At 39.0% G+C, this 22,736-nt stretch overlaps 1 protein-coding gene and 1 long non-coding RNA gene across 4 annotated transcripts in view; one reads left to right on the forward strand and one right to left on the reverse strand.

The window, feature by feature from the left end:
* Positions 1-12,842, reverse strand: part of Cdh8 (cadherin 8) — a 362,712-nt gene extending 349,870 nt beyond the window's left edge. For 2 of the 3 annotated variants that reach the window (XM_046434742.2, XM_058575820.1), the window contains exon 1: positions 12,436-12,839. The gene's annotated coding sequence lies outside the window, so the exon portion shown is untranslated. Of the gene's footprint in view, positions 1-12,435 lie in introns of all 3 variants that reach the window. The other variant, XM_046434741.2, reaches the window with a different exon arrangement.
* A 4,800-nt stretch (positions 12,843-17,642) lies between these two features.
* Positions 17,643-22,214, forward strand: LOC131423837 (uncharacterized). The gene is made up of 4 exons (XR_009225916.1): positions 17,643-17,791; positions 20,011-20,122; positions 21,094-21,162; positions 22,101-22,214. It is a non-coding gene; the product is annotated as an uncharacterized LOC131423837 (long non-coding RNA).
* Positions 22,215-22,736: the final 522 nt, after the last annotated feature.

The raw sequence follows: 22,736 nt of genomic DNA on the forward strand, positions 1-22,736 counted from the left end.
CTGTCTGTCCTCAGTTCGATTTCTAGGACTCAAAAGGGCCCCACCCTGATGAATGTGCAGGGCGCCCCTGCAAGCAACAGTTGTTTTGGAAGTGGAAGACAGAGGCTTTCCCTTGGGCACCAACTCAGAGAACACTCCAGAACAATGTCGTCTTCTTTCCCTAATACTGCAGCACACCCAGGGAAATCAAGTCTTCCCTTAAGACCCACTTTGATCCCAAGGTAAAAACACAGATCCGCAGGCTTCAGAACTGGTCCCAATGAAGTAGTCCCCAAATATCTGTCCCTTTCTGAATTGCCAAACCATTTATTTACTGAAGAGGCATCTGCAGGATATCCTTGGGGTGCCAAGCTCTCTCCCAGCAAGACGGTAGGGAGCCGTGCTGAAGGAGTATTGGGCTATGGCAGAGAGTGTCTGTTCTGGAAGCAGAGAGCCTCAGAATTGAATCCATGCTCACCCAACTTGCTACCTCTGCAGTAACGGACAAGATGTTAAAGTTGCCTGAGCTTCAGTTTTCTCAGATGCAGAATGGCCATAAAAATAATCCCTATCGTACAGGGCAGCAGCGGGTGTGGTTCAGAACTAAGACACACAAAAACAACAAAAAGGTGGGAAGCTAAACTGTACCAAACTGTAATTCATGTGATTATCCTCAGTCAGAATATGAGAGTCATGGGGACAGGGTCCCTGACCTGCAGAGGCTTTAGTAAAAAAAGAGAAGCAAAGAATAGAGCTACGTGACTTATACAATAAAAGTAAGCAAGGCCCAGGAGTGGCAAAAAGTTACACAAAAATCTTCCCCAAAGTATCAAGGGGAGGCAGGAAAGGGAAGGGCTTGTCCATTTTATGCAGATGGTTAGATACATTCTGGTCCATGTTTCTGCCTCCCTGCTTCCCAGGGAAGAGACTTATTCTCTTTTCAAATATACCCTTTCTATGGCAGGCCTAGTTCAGGGCTCAAAAGCCACATGTGTTGTTCTCCAGTGACCCAAGTTATATAGATGCAGCAGAGGGTCCTGCAAGTGACCTCTAGTACAGGCCTGTTTGGGGCTTACATTCTAGTCCTTACACTTACCTGGGTACAACCCGGGCTTAATTAATGACAACTGCAAGAATGACAACATTGTTAATAATATGGACCTAACAGTTTATTTTGAGGACCAAAGGAGGTAATCTTGGTAAAGCAGTGAGGATAGATCGGCAGGAATATACCCTGTGAATTGTGCCAAATACCTTTGGGAATCTTGTTGTTAATGATTCTGCTATGGTAAAGCTTAATTCCAACATCAAATCATAATAGATACTTCTATTATGGAAACTACCAAGTGAGATGCAGGTAGAAGGTGATATACATGATAGAGGGCCTATCTAAACTCGCCAGAATCAGGCAAAAGTCATTATAAACCTGGGAACAATTTTATATAATGACAGAGATTCACAAGCTAGAATGAATATATGACTAATGGGATATGTGTGTAGCTACAAAAATCATCCATTGCCAACATATCTTACAGTTAAATAAAGCTTTCAATACCCTGAGTTGTTGTGTTCAAAACCAAGACAGAGAATTCATTAAATGACTTGCTTAAGGAACATCTCCGTAAGGACAGAACCATTATTTGAACCTAGGGAAAGTCACTTCAAAATTCTCTCTTAACACAACCCATTCTTTTATTATTTTAATTAATGATACATATTTTATTATGTGTCATTCACTGGGGATAGAAAAGCAAACAGGTCAGAGCTCCTATACTCAAGGAGCAAACAACGTAATTGGGAAAGATAAAAAACACATAATTGCCATATTAATAAAAAAGTGGTCTTGGGAGGGATAGAGGAATACAGAGTGCTGATATGCCACTCATCTTGGCAGTAGAAAAGAAGGCTTCCAGGAGGAGGTGTCTCCTCCATGTTGAGAAGGAATTAGCCAACTGAGGAGGGGCTCAATGTGAAAGAACATTTCAGTCAACCCACGGACAGGAACAAGTCCATCAAAACCTCCAGGATCTCTGAATGGATAAGTATCTGAGGCAGTTTTTAAATCATTACTTGCAAGTTCACCCAGAGATCACACACTCCTCTTTTTCCCCTAACCCACCAAATCCATAATGGCCATGGTCTCCCAAGAGTCCATGCCAAAAAAAGGCACACTCTTCTTTGACAATTCTTTGTGAAAATGACATGTCTGACTTCTCCAAGTGTTTGGGGAATAAAAGTATATGTCAACCCACAGAGACGGTGTGCAACTTTCCATTTTTTCAGAGGAATGGTGGGTGTCACTTTGCCAATGCCCTGCAGTCACTGACAGAAATCTGGAGAAAAATTATCTCCGTTCAGTGGAAGTTCTTTTTCATCCACATCAGTCATTTTTTTTAAAAACTCATCCCTGTATATAGCTTCTAAGCACTGAAACACTCATATTCTGCCTCATTAAATGTTGCCAAATTCTTAAATTACCTACCTGTATTTTTATATTACCCTTTATTGAAACAGGCTTAGTTTTTGAAATATTCATTTAAAACTGGAAAGTCAATGTAACTTGTCATAATAGAATGTAACTGTAAAATTATAAGATTAATAATGAACATTTAGAAAGAGCCTTGATAATATTAAAACATGAAGAAGGAACACAAGCATCTAATCTTCAAAATAATCCTGATATATGTATTATTATTAATCATTTTCATTGTGAAGATAAGCAAGCAGAAGAAAAGAAGGATCACATTTTATATAAGGTTTTACTTTGACTAATGTGGGTACCATCAAAGCCTGAGGTCATCTCTCTATTTGTTAAAAAGATCAGCAATAGTTAGAGGCAAACTAGTAAACATTTAACAAGGGACTCTCTAAAAGAAAAAAAACAAATCCCTGATTTGGAGTGTTTTCTGATTTCCACTCAGGCCGATTTCAAACTTCCAATGTGACCACTAACCTGTTTTGGCTGTTAATGAAAATTTGACCTTCAACTTCGAGAAACCCAGTAAAGAAGTAATTCTAGCACACCCCTAGTAGGGCCATCTCAAATATTACTATGCACACAAATCACATGGATTTCTTGGTAAAAAACAGATTCTGATCCAATCTATCTCAGGCCACATCTGGATTGTATTTCTAATAATCCCTCCTGCAGTACTGATTTGAGGACCACCCTTTGAGAAGCAAAGAATTTGAAAGAAGACCATCTTCCAGCTCACACTTCCTTGATATTATCTGAAATATTCAATGGAGTAAAAAGATAACCACTTCCTCTTCAGTGTCATTTAATGCCACAATGGTGCACTACTTAACCATCCTTGTGCATGCAGGACTAAACACACACACCTGACCTTCCCAGTCTGGAGTAGGTTGAATAGAATTTTGTATGGTGGCATGATGCTTTATCCATTCCCTCTCCTTTTATTTTATGTGTGATACTGGGAAAACGGCCCAGCTAACTGGTGTGTCCTCGTGCACATGCATGCAATCATGAAGCGGTGAGATTCAGCCTTCAAAGGATCTTCCACTCGGAGAGAAGCAGGATTCTACTGTCACACCGAGAGCCATACTATTTATTTATTACTTGAACTTTTGTCACCAGCAGAATTAATATTGTCCTTTTATAAGATCAGAGAATAGCTCTATAGGAGTTCTGGAGATGCAACCAAACATTATGTCACTGTTATCAGAATTAATAACCACTGCGAATAGTAGCTGCATATACCAACTGCTTAACTCTCTGCAAGGAAGAAGAAATTAAGCAAGGTTGTAAAGCCTGAGTTAAAAAAATCAATTTATTTTTACATTTTCCAACCACAATATCTATGTCTGGCCAAGCAACCCACTTTATTATAATGCTAAAGCATTGATTTACACCCACATAGTGATGTGAGGAGATTTTTATACCCTCTGGAATTTTTACACGTAAAAGAGTTTTTAGAATTCCTCCAAAAAAAGATCGAATCCCTTGGATAAAATACTTGTAACCTGATTTTTCATTCATATTCATATGTTAGATACAGTTCTAATTACAGCCTGGTTGTCACTCTGTTGACCCCAACCCTTTTTTAAGGTAAACTTAGTCAATTCTCAGATATGTTAAATGATTATGTAAAGGCATATTACACCATGAATTCTGTAAACAACATGGATTGAAGTTCCAAATGATAAGTTACACACTGACGAGTGAACTTTAAAATAAAAAGAGGCTCTTAAAGGTACTTTGGGATTCAATCCAGAAGATTATTGTGGTTGACAGGAAATTATGCTTTCATTATCACTGGATTTAGTGGCCACAATATTTCATAGAAGCACAAATGACACACAAGACCAGAGAATTTCTATTAAAAATGTTTCTGACCTTGAATTTAGAGCCATTAGCAGGCTGCTTCAAACAGGTAAATGCACATTGAATTTGAAGTGGTGTTATTTCAGGAACACAGGGGAAGGGATTCAATGTGTGGCCCAGTGCTATTCAAGTCAAGCCCTGGGTGACTGAAGCTGAACAGGTAAGGAAGCTTTGGATATCAGAGAGAAATGACATTTGCATGTGTCCAAATATAAATAGAGTTATTGACATGCTACTCTTTTTTACTTGAAAATTTGTCTTAAGTTTTACAGTTGCTGGTTACCTTAGCAAAAAGAAAGAAAGAAAGAAAGGTTTTCTCCTCCTCCTCCTTCCTCAAAATGGAGTCAGAAATTGATTCTTCAGATAGGAACTTTTGAATCTGTTACAGATATACCAGAATGGGGGGAACTAAACTTGGGACAAAAACAAGAAAGTGAAAACAAGAGTCATTCTCTACTGTTACTGGACCAGAACTTTACTTCTAAAACTTTGTTAGATTCATAAGTTTAGTTATGATATTAAAGATGAATCTATTCTTCTGAACTCTCTTAAGACATAAATTTATTGAGATTGTCCTGAAAAAGCCAAGTGTATGTCTTAACTTCTGTTGCTAATTACACAGTGGTACCAGAAAATTCGTTTATGTCTAAGTTGAATCTTCCTTCCTTGGTTGCCTTTAAATCATATGTTCACCATTTAATATCCAAAGACTTAATGTGTGAAAGCATTTTGTGCTGGCCTTTTAAATCACAGTAACCCATCAGAACTGATCTTACTTTTCAGCCTCATAATACTGTAGGAAGTTCCATGAGACAGTTGTTCAGGGCACTGATTTTAAAATCAAATAGAAGTAATTTGAATCACAGCACCATCGTGCATCAAATAAATGGCCTGGGTGAATTCATCAAACAATGATACTAGATAAGGAAACTGATGCTCTGTGTTTCATACTACATACCTTGAAATTTGAGGAAGAAATTAAATAAGGTATGCAAAACTGTCATCAATATTGCAATCATGGGTATTTTACTGAGTATTGCAAGTGCTTAGAAAAAAATAGTGGCTAATTTTTAAAAATTGCTTTATTTCAATCTCTTGCTGTGTACATCAAGGTGAAAATTCCACTCTTCTATGTAATAAATAAAATAACATTTTCCAGCTTTTGATTTTTTTTTTAAAGGCATCAACAAAAATGGGTACAAATGAAATGGCATTTTATAAATAGCTCTCCATATCCAAGGCTAACACACAATTAATGTAATGACTTTAAATAGTTTTATTAGGCCCCTAAAGCCAGTCATTTTTCTTTTTCCTTAGAAGAAATGGTATTTTTCTTCTTTCCATCACTGTTTTCTGCTGAGAGAGCAAAGTGCAAGCACTCCCTGTATATGCCCAAGCTACTCACTTTCAATCAAATTTAATTGATTTGTCATTTAATTGAATGCCATGTGTCATTTAAAAACATGGCCTGCTACTTTTCTACAAGAAAAATTTCATTGCATTTCACAATCATCTATCTTCTTGTGAGAATGGTTCAAATGGAGAGACCCAACTAAGGCCAGTATGAGACAACTGATATCTATGTACTAGTAGAAGCAGACCTTTCTTATTGATGCTAACAGAGATTGGGTTCAGGTGGTGTCTTCTTCCAAAAACATTCAGTACACTCTATTTGTTTTAAGAAACTTTAGCATCACAGATGATAGTTAAAAATAATTAGCGGCTTTCCTTTCTCACTTAGAATGTGTGGAAATGGTTAAAAGCAATCATATCACATAACCAGAGGTACAGAGCCAGTTGTACTGAAATTGAAATGCAACCAAGTATCCAGGTATAAGAAGTCAAGATTCTATCAATTAGATTATGCTAGATAGCAACCACACTTCCAAGTGCACCTTACTGTTGTTCTTTCATGTTTCAAAGTCTATATAGCTTAAAACCACCCACTGATACTGTTAACATGAATTGTGGACTCAGATGGTTGATAGGTCAACAGACATGCATTTGGAAGCAATCATTTGACAAAAATAACATTGGGTTAATTTCCAGAATATACAGTGCACCAAAATTAAGCAACTTGGTTACACAGATTCTAAGATAAATATACTACTACAAGTTACTATGGTTCAGCGAAACTGAAAGGCAAGTAAGTTTTACTGCTTTAATCAAATAAGTATGATTTGTGTTTCATTTTTCTTAGCATTGCTATTCTGAAGATGGTAAGAGTTAGACATAATGTTAAATCCTATTTGTCAAACTCAAACAGCTTGACAAATAGACAAATAAAGAGTGGAATGTGCCTTTGTAAATTTTATATCAAATTTTGGAAATAAGATTGTCCATATAAAAAAGGGATATCATTCCCTTATGTTACTTATCTCATCTCTCCCGTCTACTTTACTCTGTGTCATTTGTGTCACATCAGGGATTGAATAATCATATTCTATGCATATTCTATCTAGACAGAAATGAGACACAAAAATATTGTCCTCGATGCTAACAGAACACAAATATACTACAACATTTTCACTTAATGATGTACATAAAAAGATTAAGGAGGTTTGAGGATGTGATGCCATAGTAGAGTGCCTGCCTAGCATGCATGAGGCCCTGGGTTTGATTCTCAGCACCACAAAAATTAAGTAAATAATTTTTAAAATAAAAAGATTAAAAAGAATGTTAAATAAAATATCCTTAAACATATTCAACATGTTTAAATATTTCAACATGCCTAAAATACCAATAAACACATCCACAGAAGCATCTTCTACTGACATATTTTTTTTCCCCTGTGGGTGAATGTAAGGGCCAGGTATCCTGCTGATTAAAATCAATACAGAGGAGTATGGAGTATGGAATCAATAAAGAGGAGTGTGCCTTCAAAGACACCCAGACTGTAATTCATATGAGTTTATCATGAACTATTCTATTAAACACACAAAAATATGTTAAAGAGAGAAAGAGAAAGCAGGATGAAACCAAGAAAATACAGAGGAAGGAATTTCCTTGTTGGTCAATTTTTTCACACATACTAACCAAGGAAAAAGTACAGACATTGAGTTACCCATATACTGCTTACACAATTAGACCATTTCACCCAATAAAATATAACTCTGCATCACATACAGTTTAATAGCATTCTGTGATGCCAGTCTAGTCTTGGAGGCACTCTCATTTTTACAAAGCTGAATTATGTCATTTTTTTTTTATATTCCGCAATCGTTTAAAAAAAAAATGATTGTGAAGGGAGAAAAAATATGCTTTGTGGAACATGGGTAAAATTGATTTTAAAATATGAGAAAAGCTCTGTCTAAAAATAAACTTAGGAGGATTTATGAAATTTCTGTAGAGAAAATTGTAGTACCTAATCCCAATATTGGACTTTGGATAAGATTGCATTCCCTCCCTCCCCTTTATGGAAAATAGCCTAGCAAAGGTAGGGGTAGCCTCATCTTTCCTAATTTCTTAGTTCATCAAATAAATATTTACCAGGCACTAATTCTATACTTGGCCTTAGACCAAATCCTCCTGGCATTTGCAGTTGTCTTGCACAGTGGGGTGTGGGGGTGGGGGTGGCAGGAAAGGAAAGGGCTTGAAGGTTATCAATACAGGTATTATTGTTTGTGATACTTTCCAAAGAGATAGAAAATCATTTCTATATATTTCTATTTACCAATAGAACTTTTTTAAAAAAGAGATGTTTAAAGAAGGTGAGTGATGTTATGATAGGGAATAGCACATGACATTTAAAACTCAGGAAATAAAAGCTTGGGATATGGCCTCACTGCTGCACCATGAAGTGGCAATGGAGATTTAGTTAGCAGCAACATATGGGAGAAGCAGCTAAATGGCAGCCCTTGAACTTATTTCTTTTCTGACCTTTTGAAGTTGCCAGGTTCAACTAATTTTCTTCTCTTGGTTACATCTGAAGCGGGTTCCAGAGGCAGGAACCAACAATTCAGCAGAAATAGATTGAGCATCCCAACTTTCTGTGAGAATGAGAGGAGAACGACTAATAGCCCTTTGGTTAATTAAGCCTCAGAAAATCAGATGCTGGCCTTTTACCATCAAAAATTGTTCAGCTTCATAACAGTACACTTATGGGATTCTGGGGAGCAATTCCCAGCACCACAGATAACATATCTTAAAGACTAATCAATACACAAATACACAAATCAGTCAAGTTATCAAAGGCAGATGAAATGGCAAAGGAAATACCACAAAATTCTCATATTTGAACCAATAAAGAGTTAGTTACCTGGTCATATTTTCAAGAAGCTGGGTGTGTGTTTGTGTGTATGTGTGTGTGTGTGTGCGAATGTGTGTGTAACACATAACAGATATCAACAATAATCTCCTTTTTGGTTAATGCCTACATCCTCTAAGAGATGTATGATATACTCAAGTCAGGAGTTTCTTCTGAATTAAAAAGCAAATCTAGCCCCATTATTGAATGCCAACAATACTGAATGCAAACTGCAAAAAGCAAACTGTATTTTTATTCTCTGATTCACTGAATGACTTTGAAACAAATAATAAAATCATTGAAACTAATATTAGCAGCAATGCTGAACACAATATCTTTATAAGAAAGTCTTGGGACCTTTAAATTGCACCTATAATTGAAAGGGTACTCTGATTCTACTTGTTCATCGATTTGTCAAACACAAAACTTTTCTGATGGAAATATAAATTGAGTGTCAATTTATCCATTGAAAGCTTTTGGTTTTGCATGGAAAACTTGTTCAAATTAGAATGTTGATAAAGCCGTGAAGAGCGGAAACTTGAGTAGAAAAATGAAGATTGTTTTCCTTTAAAACATTAATTTATTATATTGAGAAGGTTTTCTGAACAGTTATTGAAGTGTGAACTCTAACCCTTTTAGTATGTGCATGCTCCTTTTCCCCACCAATAAACAAGGAAAAGAACCTGGAAAGCAAAGCCCAGAGGTACAATTTCTTGAGTACAATCATTATATTCTTAGTCTTTGAAGTTGCCTTGCTTTGCTCCAACAATCTGATCCTTCAGGCTAACAAGGAGTATCAGACCTTAAATCTCTGCATAATTTTCAGGAAATGTTACCTGATGAGAATATTCACAGATCAGTCTTTACAAATGCCCTCAAGTGATCTACTCCTGGTGAGCAGATTTTATGTGGTATTTGTTTGTCCTGTTTGTTTATTGACATGGGTCAGGCTACCAGTGACACCTTAAACTGTGCTCACTTTCGCTACTAAATTGAGAAGTTGTATTAGATGAATGCTGTCTTGAGCCTAGTTTTATAAAATACTCAAGAGTAATTTTCCAAGTGAAAGACTTCCTTGCCTTCATAGTTTATATGTGTATAGTTACTAAGTAAGTGGAGCTGCTCCTAGTGAGGGCTTCTCCAAAACGATCTGTTTGTTCTTCATCCACATTCACACAGCTATAAGAACTCAAGATATGCATCTGGACACCAGAAATGCAGCCAAGAAATGTTACAGAGTCCTGGATGCAGAGATTTACCCATCTGGAGTCTTGAGGGCTGGGGGAGACTACAAATTACAAAGCAGAAGCATTGATTTTAATTGTAATAATAATTAGAAACCTAAGATCCAATTTGCAGGGAGGAAAGATGAAAAAGTTTAAATGACAGCATTACAGCACGAATTTCAGAGATCATTAGCCAGTGTCTCTAAAATATCTGTCCTATTTATGACAGTCAGCAGATACCCTGACACTCATTTGGGTGGCATACTGAACAGACTAAGGAGGACAAACTGCTATTGAACAGTCCAGAATGAAGCAGTACTCTAGGTTGCTGGAAAGACTGTTTTCAGGAGGAATTATCTTCAACTCCTCACCCTCTTCATAGTCCAGGGGGGGAAATATATATATATATATATATATATATATATATATATATATATATATATGAATATTTTATATATAATATGATTTAAAATCCTGCAACTGCTCTAGCATGAAATGACTCTATGACAAGGGGATTCAAATCTGCTAAAGCAGAATTACAGAATATTATTATCGGTATTATATTTAATAAGGGGGAGAGCCCTAGAATTTCTTTCAGAGCTCAGAGAAGTGGAAAATATGTCTGGACATGATGATTACGGAGAGCTCTTTTTAAGGAAAAAAAAAATGTAACATTCACAAAACATCCTTCAGAGGTTTCAGTACTTTCACTAGAAGAATATCTCTCTTTCTCTGTCTCTGTCTCTCTTGCACACACACACTCACTCCAGAAGAAATCTCTGTAAAACTGGACACAACTGATGAAAGGCGCTAGCCAGGAAGAGATTTCAGTGGTGTTTAGCATGAATGATAGGGCTCATTTTGCATGCAGTGAAGTACAGCGGCGAGGCTGAATGGATGGAAAATCCCACTCTCAAATCTTACATAAATATCTGTTTCCCACATATAGTTTTCCAGTTCAAAAGCTGCTATAATGAAATCGGAGGTGACAACCCAAGGCGAATTTTTAACCATTGAGATGGCTGTCAGCTCTGTTATAGGGAGGACAGGCGCTTCAACACGGCCCCAACCAACCCCAGTCCCCTTTCTATCTGCTTGGCGACGGTGCCCGATGCGAGAGGGCACAGCTCTCACATACCTTCTCCGGAGTCCCCTCCTTCCCATTGCCAGCCCACAAATACCGTGAAGCCCAGTGACAGAAAACAGCCGGCTGATCTGATTAGCAGCTCTGGCGCGCTAAGGGATTGTCGGATCTCGCCCCCTGAAGAGGAAACTCTTGTGGAATCTTCAGGAAACGGTGGTAAAGTTGAAAGGGCCTTTTCTCTCTCCTGCTCGTCTCGTTATAAGCTCTATCCTTTAATTGGAGCTGAAGTGAGCAGCTGCCAGCCTGATTTTCCATTACGGACAAATGTTGTGCGTTTGCAACAATAAACAATTAATGTCGTTTGATTTCTTACATTTAGCAACCCAAGCAAACAGCTGCCATCTCCGCTCTCGGAGGCAAACGACTGGTCCTTGACGTGCCGCGGCTCGGTGCCTGCGGGGAGGGTCAATGACCAGGAAACTTTGAGGCTTCTGCCAATTTGAATTGGGGAAGGCTTTGGTCTTGGGGAGGGAAGATGCGGAGGAAATTGTGGATACCTGTTGGCATCAGCGTTGGCGGCTGCACGTTTTCACTGTTTCGCAGCCTTGGCTGGAGCACGCAGAACGAGAGTAGATCCCTTATGAACCTGTTACGCGCTGGCAGAACCAGGAAAAAACCCTATCTTCCTCCAGTCCTGCGAGGGGCGCGGCCCGCCCCCCAAGGGTTCTCGGAGGAAGAGCCGCTAGATGACAGAAAACGCAGCTCCTGGCTCTGCGAGACATAGGAGAGGAGCTATGGAGGAGTCCCCTGCTCAGGGGCCTCTGTGAGTGCAAGATCGCCGGCTGGGAGGCTAGTGGGGGATTCCTGGGGTCCTGCCTGGTTGCGGGGCAGCGTCTTGTCTAGGACACAACTACAAAACGGCTTCGGAGCCCGGGAGCAGGGTAAGTTTGCAGCTGGCACCGCGCCCCCCAGGCTAGAGCAGCCACTTGTGGGAAAGCCTCGCGCTGGGGCTTTCACAACTGAGCCATGCCCCTCAGCCCCATTGCGGGGTTCGCCCTCCCTCGCCTTGGAGAGGAGGAAGTGCAGGAAACGAGAGAGAGGGCCCCTGGAGCCCCTCAGCCTCCTTTCCCTTGGGTTCGCACCTCTCAACGCCAGGCGGCGGGGGCTTCCCATTCACCGCACGGACCCCGCAGTGAAGGCGCGCGGCTGCAGCAGCGCCTGCCTGTGTCAGGAGGCGGCGAAATCGCCAGGAGACCGCAAGGAGGGAGACCGCCGGGAAAACTGGAGGGGCACAGCCTGTAGCTTGATATTCAGGATCTGCTGTCAGAGCAGTTTGCAAAAACCATCAGGCAAAACCCTTAGGCGTCCCTGTCAGCCATGGGTAAGGCGAAAGGAGACGCAGCTCTGTAGGTGTTGGGAGCTAGCAACCCGCATCCACCATCTGGGGGAAAGGAGGTGCGCAAGGTGTCCGAAGGGACACGGGAATTCCTAAAAGAAGCAATCCCTTCTGGTTCTTCGGGTATGAAGGAATACGTAGTGGGGGGGGAGTACTTACTCTTACGGGGCTCTGAGCTGGTGAATTTCAAGCCTCCTGGTTCACAAATGGCTGGAGGGGATCGGGGTCCGCTCTCCAGGGCGGCCAGTGCTGACCGGTCCCGGTGCACTGGGCAGGCGCCTCCAGATTCCGTTCATGCCTCTCGGAGCTGCGGAGCTTGGTGCGGAGACGCGGGGCAGGCGCGCTGGGCTCCGGGTGTCCGCAGCCCAAAGTGCAGCTGGCGGATGGACGCTACCGTCTATGCACAAACCGGTGGTGGCGGAGGAGCTTCGAGGAGGCAGGGAGATTCCAAATAAAATCCACTAATTCTGGGCTGAGCGCTTCGGCGTGCGAGCCCGCCTGCCTGCCAAATGTAACTGTGAAGTGATGTGGAAAAGTGAGCCGGGTGCCTCCCCTGACGGATCTCATTGGGCAGAGCGCAGAGGCAGGTCTACCACTTGGAAATTCGTGTAAGCGGCCCCCCCACCCCGCCCCCTCCCTGCTTTCCCCAGCGCTCTCGCGCGTTAGCTCTCCGCTCTCTTTCTCCCTACCAAGAGGACGCACAACTTTTCGCTCCTGGATGGCGAGCACGCCCAGCGCGTCTCCGCCGCCCGAACCACGGGGTGAAGGTGCGCCCTTCCATGCTGTGCGCACAGCCTGCTGAGGGCCAAGCTGTTGGATGAGAGGGCTGGCAGATAAGAAAAGAAAGCGGAGGAGGTACCCGGGAGCTTTCTCTCTCTAGGTCTCACCTGAGCTCTGAGGCCAGTGTTATCTTGAGAAGAATCTCAGGGACCCACAGCAGTGTTCCGAGGGAGAAAGAGGATGCCTCAAGGAAAAAGGATGCCTGTGGGCAGTTTACCTTCTCTTTATTCTGAGGGTCTCTTGCTTACAGAACAGAGTATTTCTAAGAACACTGCCTACCATTCAGACGCTACTGGTTTAATGGTTATGTATCATGGTCCTGGGGTGAGGCGCATTTCTGATGTCTTGGCGCTTGTACTCCTTTGGGAAGATGGGATGAGGTACAGCAGAGGGGCAGCCAGGAGGGGTACGCAGTGAATGCTAAGACCAGGACTTGCTCTGGAAATAAGGGAGGGATTGCCAAGTCTCCTCAGTGCACACTAACCTGATCTCCTCTCAGGTACCATTCTTGCAACTCCACTCCCCCCACCAAGAGATGCACTGTTGGTGGTCCCTTCAAATGCTCTTATAGACTCCACCATGTCTTGAGAAATGGCCACCCAAGTGTTGAGCCAGGGTAAGAAGAAGGGGTCGTGAATCAGGAGGTCCAGATTTCTTTTCATTACTGAGGTTATTACATAGAAACATTCAGTAGTTCAATAACAAGATTATCGAAATGTAATACAAATTTGTCCTTATGTCCAAAAAACAAAAAAACAAAAAACAACAACAAAAAACTCTTCCTCAGGAGAATCTGCATTAGTCCATTCCCTGAGCACTAGAGGTGAGCTCTGAGGATGATTTTTTTTTTTCCACCTGGGGAGGGAGTGAAGTAGAAGGGGAAAAGAGTGTAGAGGATCAGATATACATAAGTGGAGTTTGTCCCATCTGACTCAAATTATTGAGAAAGAGTGAACAGAATGGGAAAATAAGCACAATACCCTGATAATTATGCAAATTTGACTTTCTGTGCTGCATCTCACTTCTCATTGTTAATGTGGAAAAGAATATTGACTGTAGGTCTGATACCTATTTGTTTCTCATTTTAGGTCTCATGGATAAGAAACAGCGACTTATTGTGTGTGTGTGGTGGGGGGGGGGGCAGGAGGTATTTTCCCCCAAGCAGATATTAAGTAACTGTTCTTTTCTTAGACTGTATCTGCTTATAGGGTATTCTGAAATTGGCTAATTCTGTCTTGAGGGGGGGAAAAAAAACAGCAGCCAAGGCTCAATCAAATTATAACTGATGTTAGACCAGACAGTCCCAAGTGGACAAAGAAATAGATCACATCTTAGGTTGCACTTAATTTTTAGACATTCATTTTCACTTGGAACAAATGGTCTGAACCTTTCCTTGGGGTACTTTCTTACATCTATGAGAAATAAAGAAAAGGTCATATGTTACTGAAGGCTGGGGATTGTCACAGGTAACAAACTCATTTCAAAAGAAAGCGAGAGTGTTAGAGAAATATACTCCAATCTCATTTTCTTAAAGGAAAATAAATAAAATGGTGCTGACAAAGAGTGTCAGAATCCAATGACTGTGGGTATCTTGGTTATAATGAGTTTGTTTTGACTCTTCCTATCTGTATTTACTGTTGGAGCAGCTAAGTACATATCTTCCTAGGCTTTTGGCCCTCTCAAATTTAAGGTAACCCTTTCTACATTTGCTAATCTCTGCTCGAAGCATTGCAGTAGGAATTTCCTGAAGAATTCTTCAGAGAGGTCTGGGTGATTAAGAAGTGTGAAAGAGGATTAGAATAATGTTAAAAAGTCCTACAAGGATCTTTCTAAAATAATCTGGGATGCTGAAAGACAAGGCATTTGTTTCTTTAACAATTCCACCCACTCTTAATAGGATGCAGTGTAATGCCACAATGGTGAGAGCCTACCCCCTTAAGAAAGTGTTTTCTTTTCAACATCCGCCTAGGGTTACAGCCTTCCAGCTGGAAGAGGATTGTGCTACATAGGCTTTTTAGAATGGCTACAGAAATTTCATGTGTTGTGGAGCAATGAGCATTGCAGAGGAGGAAGGGTGAGGACTGATCTGATAGGGCAGGTATATCATTAGAAGGAGAGGTGAGGGAAGAGGGATAATTGCATTCAGAATAATCTTAGACCTGATGCAAAAAGTGGGATGAGACAGGATGTCTCCAGTCTGGATGGATCTCTGTGACAGACAGACAGTTATGCAGGGGTCTACTGTGGTTGAGAGTGGATGAGATGGAGAGACACTCCATGTAATAAAAGCATTTTCTTTCTCACCATGGCTAGAGGCTTTTTTTTTTCCCCACAATTTTCACTAAGGGAGACAGTGTACCAATTGTTTATTAAGTTGGAGGGTGAATTAGAGAGGGGGGAGTCAGCTATCTTGTACTTCTGGAAGACTGTGGCAGAGCTAGAAGACTCCAACTTCACTATTTGCAGGAGGAAATGGTAGATTGGAACATTATCTATTATGTGATGCCTTGAACTGGATTTTTTTTTTTTTTGCAATTTTTATCCTTTAGCACATATTTAAAAACCATGGAAGTCTAAAAATAATATAAACCAAGAATTTTATCTACTATGGTATGAGTACTGAGAAATTTTAGGTTTAATGAATTACTTTTAAACTTAAGATGAACTAGTGAATTCATGGAACATCTTCCTGACTATATCAGGTGGGCCCAGGATTGTGAATTCATGAAGGAAGGCAATTTACAATTTGAGACCTGCCTAGGGTATTATTTAAAGTAGAAATCTCAAGAATCTGAGGTATGAAAAATGCCAAAACATAAATACAACACCAATGAATATGTAATATTTTATAGAAATGCAGAGACATTTTCCCACATTTCATTAGGTTGAAGAAATCTGAAACTATGTTCTTTATTTGGAATGGGAGGGTGAGAAGTAAATAATAACCTTGACATTGGGCATAAGAAAAGTCATATTTCATTTTGAATTTTAATATTGGAGAACATATGAATGAAAAAATAAGAATGCAGTTTTGAGACGTTTGCAAATGTTTGAATAAGTTGAAGATAGCTCTTTCTTTTGTTAAGTTTAGGAGTGTGTTTTAAACCAGCCTCCTCGTACTAAAATCACTAAAAGATACAATACTCAAATTGAGTGAAGGTGAATAGTTACAGGGATTTTTTTTTTTTTTAAGTCGGTGGTTCTCAATCTGTGATCCCTGTACCAGTTTCTGTCTCAGCATCTTCTGAAGATTTGTTAGAAATGCAAATTTTAGGCCTTGCATCTTGGTGTTGTTCAGAAATCTGGGTTTTAACAAATGCTCCAGGGAATTGTGTTGCTTGCTAAAGTTTGAGAACCACTGCCTTAGGCAATCTCCTACTCATGTGATACATGTAAAGACGAGGAGGAAGAAAAAATAAAGTGATATATGATATTAATATTTTTTTTTTTGCTCTGAAATATTCTAAGACAAAATGTTGTCTTAATAAAATAAAGAGCAAATTGTAAGTACACTAAATTTATCATGTGGTTACTTCACTAGTGTTTATTATAGGATTAAAAATAAATAAACTGACTTTTGTAGAGGTGATTATGAATTCTCGGGGGTAAAGTCATCACTGAGCTTGCTTTTCCGAGCTGTGAGCCTCTATATTCTTGGCTGCTGGTTGAAGCTGTCCCTGAAATTAGGCCTGTGTCTCTGAATATTGACTATAATTACTAATCTTGAGCTTCCCGTTATATTTTCTGTAAATGGAGGTGTAAACACTTTCTGAAAACCACAGCTGTACTGAGAGCATTTTGGAGAAGGTCTTCAAAAATGGCATTATCTCCCATCTTCCCAGGTGCTAGAAAAGAGATAAGCTCCAATTCATCTTCTAACAGAAACTGGGGGCAGGAGAGGAGGACAGATAGATTTAAGGGGACTGGTACAAAGCTATCAACTAAGCTAGTTTTGCGGACCTCACACTGAGCATTTTAGTTTTCTGTTTTCTATTTTTTTCTTCCCCCTGAAAGCAAACAGTAACTGGATTAAGATTCTGTACCCTTCTTGTTTAACTTGGGAGGCAAGAAGTGGAAATTTCTTTTTTTTAAATCTCACCTTGTTTTCTAAAAACAGGAAAAAAAGGGAAAATAAAGAATATGAGAAAAAAAAAGACAAAAGGAGAGAGACCCCCCCCCCAAATACTACTGTTTTGATATAACAGAATGCATTGAATATTAAAATATGATAATTAAATTTAATTGATTATAGGTCTCATTATAGAAGGTCTCATTGAAGATTGTCATTATTTGAAATTATAGACTCATGCTAAAGTATCAAAACAGACATGTAGGTAAATACAGATGTATGGGCGGTGCACAACAGTCTCTTAGGTGTAAAAGGGAGTTTATAGTTCTGATTAGTTATCAAGTTGTTATTACAGAGCAAACCACATATATATGCATTTGACAAATGCTCCAAAAGGGTTGAAAGGAAATTACATTACAGAGAATAGGAACAGGATTTCTTTATCTGTCAAGACTGCATAATGCTGTCTAAGAATTTTTTTTGTCCATTCGTTTATTACAGGTGCTGCCATGTGGAAAACAGGCTACGGCTTTTCTGTTGCAGTCTCCTTCCTGCATAGGCTACTGGTCTTGTTAGATGGATATGGAGGCTTTTTTTCTTCTACCTCAAGTGCCCTCTAGCGTGCAATATCTGTGCAGGTTGCTATGTAGAAGGAGGTGAAAAGAAGTAAGAAAAAGAAATTGCTATCCTAATTTCTGAATTGCTCTGCTCTTCTTTTCTCCTTCCTCAAAGGGGTCATTTCCTCATAAGTATTTGGCAAAACAAAACAAAAAGTGCTGTTGCTTTTGCATGAAAAACAAATCGCTCATTTACTAAACTGGGAAACAAATGCTAATCCTTTCTCAGGGGCTTCTTTTGAACATTCATCACAATTTTTTCCAGAAGTTTCATACACTCTGGTAATCAGGCAAATAAAAGAAGGTAGGTTGCTCCCTAGGAGGAAATTCTGTTTTGTTCCTAACTCCACTACAGACCAACTATATGGCTTTTGATGCAAATTGATTAACCTCTCCATGGGTTTTAAGTTTGTGTCTCCATAAAAGTGCACAATACTTCTTTCTTGCCTCAGGGGGGTGGTATGAGGCCTAATTGAGGCATATAAAACAATTTCAGTTCCTCAGATACAATTTTGATATACAGTTGAACTCGCCTTTCATCTCACATCTACTAACAGGGTTTCAAATTCTCTTTGGTGGTCCATAGGGAAACTGTGATCCGAATCTGTATTTTCATAAATGTCATTAAAACAGCTCTATTGTAAACAGTGGTTTTGCTTAAGAGACTTGAAATGGTAGGATCTGAGAAAGAATATTTTGGAGAAGAAAAATGCAGTTGTTTTTGCAAACACATCTATGTATGAATAAATACAGTTAAATAGTAAGATTAAATTCCTGCAAGACACACATTTGGGCCTATCTCTATAAATTTTGTAACGAACTAACAATAACAGAAGGTAATTTTACCCTCCCAAACATAAACTATTAAACACTTGGTCTCCAAAGAGAGAGATACCTGTAAACAAACTTACGAATTAGCATCCATTCAGATGCTAAGATATCTAGACATCTGCTATACAACTTTGAGTTTGCTTTACTAATACTGTGGTTATTACGCAGTACTCTGTGTTTGTCAATACCCTCAAATATCATAAAGCCTCCAATATTTTAAAGACAACCATAACAATATAACAAATTATAATATACCCCATTAGTTTCTGTACATTCAGCATCCCATGGATCATAGATATTGTTGTTCTTCTTTAAAGTATGATAAAGCTGAATCAGAGAATTTAAGTAACTTGCTCAAGCTTATACAGTTAATAAAATAAGAGTAAAATTTGTATGAAAATATTGCAACACCATATATTATCTAATGTATCTTTTAACTTTAAAATATTAATAATAAGTGATTATCATAACTTATTTTTTTGTGTGGTGATGGGATTTGAAGCTCAGGCCTCATGCGTACTAAACATGCACTCTACCAATGAAGTACCCACTAAGCCTCTTGTAACCTATATTTAATGAATGCATTACCTCGCTTAGAAATGATGCATAAGTTGCAATAAAAGAAGAACAAAACACCACATGTTTAGAAACAGAATAATAATCCTCAATAGGATGTGACTTTGTAAATATAGATTTCAGAATCCATGGCTAATGGAATTAAATCAAACACTCTAAATAGGATCTGTATTAAAAAGAAAAAAAATCAGTCAAGTTAATTCTGATTCAGCATAATAAGCACCATTCTGGAGACCATTTGGGGATAATGAAACCAAATGGTGTACAAAGTCTTTTTCAAGTTCTTAGTACTAAAATCTAAGGTTGTCATACTTCTGCTATTGCTAGTTAGATTTGTATAGCCCTTTATATACATCCTAGCACATTGACTCTTACACTGTGGCTCTTGCAATAATCTTGTGAGATGGAAAGAATAACTATTATTACCTCAGTTTTGTTGTGTTACATGCTTTTAGAGCCAAAAGGACCCTTACTGATTTTCTTGTTCAATTTCTTCATTTCAGAGGAAAATAATTGGGCAAGTCTTTTGACTTCTGAGTCTAAGATTACACAGGTAGCTCTTGGAAAAAAACAAGAACAGATTTTATGTCATTAGTCTTTAAGGGATGTTAGCACAGTGTTTTTCTTTGCAAATATGGTTCAGGGAAAAAAAATCATTAAACTAACAATCTGAATAATCTTCAAAATATGAAGCCAGAACACTGGACAAAGCAGTCCAAAACAAAACAGTTCAGGTAATCTGATTCAAATTAACATAATCTAGAAAAGATCTACCTTCATTTTCTGGTGAGATTACTTTTACTCCCTTCACCTAGTCTCTATTCAGCCTAATAATGTCTTGTCTTGACTGAATGATTTCAGTACCCTGGAGTCTGGCTCATTAATGCAGCCCTGAAGTCTTCTTCAAAGCAAATCTTGTATGCTGCAGATTTGGGGAGCGAAGAGTATTGGAGAATCAGAGGAAGACAATAATGTAAGGAAAAAAATATATTGTGCTCTCATATGTTCTAATATATCCTGAACTTTTCTCTGGTATCTACTGGTAGGAAATCTAAACAACTCGTTTCAAATAGAGGTATGTAAGATTGACTCCTCTCTTCTCCCAAAGTGAGAAACCAATATCTGTGACAGAATCATAGAGCCTCATGAATTTTTCTTGATTTCTTCTTCTCCGTATAAAGGTATTCTGGCTTTCTTACCCCAGATTATGTCATTGTTCCTGAGCAGGAATAAGACTTTATTTTTCACTGGGTTGCTTTCTCCTTCCAAATGCCATAAGGCACATAATCACTTTTCTGGAGTAGGAAGTGATGATAAATAGCATTAGCAATTATAGTCGGTATCTGTGGTGTTGAGCATTTAAGCCTTGCCAGACACTTAGGGATGGATTTACATATGTTATCTCATTTACTATCTACTGTAAATCCTAAATTTTTAGATTAAGAAACTGCAAAGGGAAATGTATTTTACTTCTCCAAATTCTAATTAGGGTGTTTAATATTTTTCTAATATCACTTTTGTAACACAATCTATTTATCCTCTGTGTAAGGCCGAACTAAACTTTCCTTAGTATTTCGTTTTTAATTTTTTTTCAATTGTTGATGGACCTTTTATTTATTTATATATGGTGCTAAGAATCGAACTCAGTGCCTCATGCATGCTAGGCAAGTGCTCCACCAGCCCTTTCCTTAGTATTTTGAAAAAAAGATAACTGAAAGACATACAGGACGTAGCAAGATATTTGAAGTGATTTGGATCTGATTTCAAGTCCTGGCTCTGTAAATTGAACTAGCTGGTTAACTGGTTAGATAACCTCTCTGAGTCTCATTTGCCTGTGTGGATAGGGAAACTTAACTCACAGGATGTCGCACTAAAGGAAATGAAAGGACTATGACTAACTTTGGATGTACATGTTAATTTCCTTGCATGTGTGCCCATTGATAGCTCCTACAGAAGAAGAGCAGATGGCCAGAGAAGAGATCCTTATATGATCCCCACAGCTTGTTCACCCCTGTAAGTTGTAGAATTTTTGCCTCATGGACTATAGACGGAGGTTGCATACACTGTACTACCATTCTATGTGTATTGTCTGTCCCAGTTCTCAGCTCCTGGAAACCAGGGACTCTCTGATCCTTATCTGTGTTCCCCAAACCTAGCTGAAACCTGATATGTTGTCAGTGTTCAAAAGTTGTATTATTTAAGATAACGAATAAATGAATATGAGTGCAAAGATAACTATGGTATTATTGTCAACAGTTAGCTAGAAATAGACCCAGATTTGGAGTTAGAAAAAATCAGATGGCCCAGCAGATTGGTGTGGGGAGCTCAGTGAGGATAACAGATTTCACTGGAAAAGGAAGAGGGGAGAAGAGAGGATGGCAAAACAAAGTGAAAAGCAACAAAACCAGGAAACTCAATCCCCTAGAACAGAAATAGAACAGCGAAGATAACAGACGAAAACACTGAACAATTGAAAAATATCAAAACTGCATCCAACTGACACAATTAAGAGTGAACATAGGGAAACAATTCGGATCTCATGGTGATTTGTTTTATAGTAATAGTAGTAAGAATAACAATTATAATGACACCCAGGATTAATGAGAATCCATCTGCTCCTTAGAGCCTCATAATTTAGTACCTGAGCGTTGACAAAGCAATTTCCATCCAGGAAGTAAGTGATCCCTCCAGCAGAGTGTACTGTCTCCATTACCATTAGACACACATGTCACCTTATCTGAAGGAGCTCTAAAATAGATTCCCAGAGTGCTGTCCTTCTCCAGAGCTCGGAGTTTCCTTTAAGAATAAAGAAAAGTATTTTGTTCATTTGTTTTTTAATCCCTGGTAGCATGAAAGAGATGCTCAATATGTTTTTATCAATTTATTATATCTATCTCTCAGCAAGCTATAAGATAAAGATATCTTGTCTTGTACCCCCATTTTTTTTTAAGATGAGGAATCCAGAGACATCTAGTCAAACGCTGAAGATGGAAAACAAATCAGAAGTACATGAATACAGTGGCTTTTCGCACAATATGGCACTAGAGCCTGGAAAGATTACCAAGGTCACATTGCTTATTAATTACTTCTTTTCTGTAAAGAATTATAAGAAAGCACATTCCTTTAGTATGCTCACAGAAGACCACAGAAGTCTCATGGCAAAGTTCCCACTTTGGAAGGATCAAGGGCAAGGCTGAGCACTTTTGAGTCAGCCTTGAGCACCTAAAGAAACCCTTTCAGACTGTGAAGTGATGGAGAACAGGAAAGGCAGTTTGCATTTGGATGAAAAAAAATCCATGTGTATTCTAAGGGAGATGGAATCCATGCATTCCTGATTAATTTACACTTAAATCAATGAAGTGTTTTGCAAAAGGTATTTGATGTTTGAGAAGCCTTTCGGAAAGAGCCTGATGGGACTTTAAAGCTGTTTTTGTCTTAAGAAGAGGAACTTATTTTTTTTCCCCCATGAACTTTTACTTAAATGATGCGATTTCAAAGTCTCATTTTTGAGCAGAATCTATTGCTTTCAAAATCTTTCCACTTACCCCTACCCAGAAGTATTTATAGTATATTTTATTACATTGTTG

This window comes from Marmota monax, unplaced genomic scaffold (assembly GCF_021218885.2).
Source record: "Marmota monax isolate L192 unplaced genomic scaffold, Marmota_monax_Labrador192_F-V1.1 WCK01_AAM20220418_F8-fsc00024, whole genome shotgun sequence".
In the NCBI taxonomy this organism is placed as follows: domain Eukaryota; kingdom Metazoa; phylum Chordata; class Mammalia; order Rodentia; family Sciuridae; genus Marmota; species Marmota monax.